The sequence below is a fragment of the Eimeria mitis genome, genomic scaffold (genome assembly GCF_000499745.2).
Source record: "Eimeria mitis Houghton genomic scaffold, Emh_scaff4431, whole genome shotgun sequence".
Classification (NCBI taxonomy): domain Eukaryota; phylum Apicomplexa; class Conoidasida; order Eucoccidiorida; family Eimeriidae; genus Eimeria; species Eimeria mitis.
The window spans coordinates 1,774-2,094 of NW_013572747.1; the positions used below are offsets into that span (position 1 = coordinate 1,774).

General features: G+C 45.8%; 1 protein-coding gene across 1 annotated transcript in view; it reads left to right on the forward strand.

The window, feature by feature from the left end:
- EMH_0075070 (splicing factor, putative) overlaps positions 1 to 321 on the forward strand; it is a gene marked incomplete at both ends in the record, with an annotated part of 2,972 nt that overhangs the window by 722 nt on the left and 1,929 nt on the right. The gene's annotated exons all lie outside the window — the stretch shown is intronic.

Sequence of the window (321 nt, forward strand, 5' to 3'; positions counted from 1 at the left end):
AACCCTAGACTCTAAACCCTAGACTCTAAACCCTAAACCCTAAACACTAGTCACAGCCGCACACCCTATACCCAAAGATAAAGTCACTGGCGCACACCAAGGTAAACCCTAAACCCTAGTCACTGGCGCACACCAAGGTAAACCCTAAACCCTAAACTCTAAACCCTAAACCCTAAGATAAAGTAACAGGCGCACACCAAGGTAAACCCTAAACCCTAAAGCCTAAAATATAGTCACAGGCGCACACCGAGGTAAACCCTAAACCCTAAACCCTAGACGTACACCTCAGGGTATGCTTTTGTTGTGTGTAAACCCCAATAA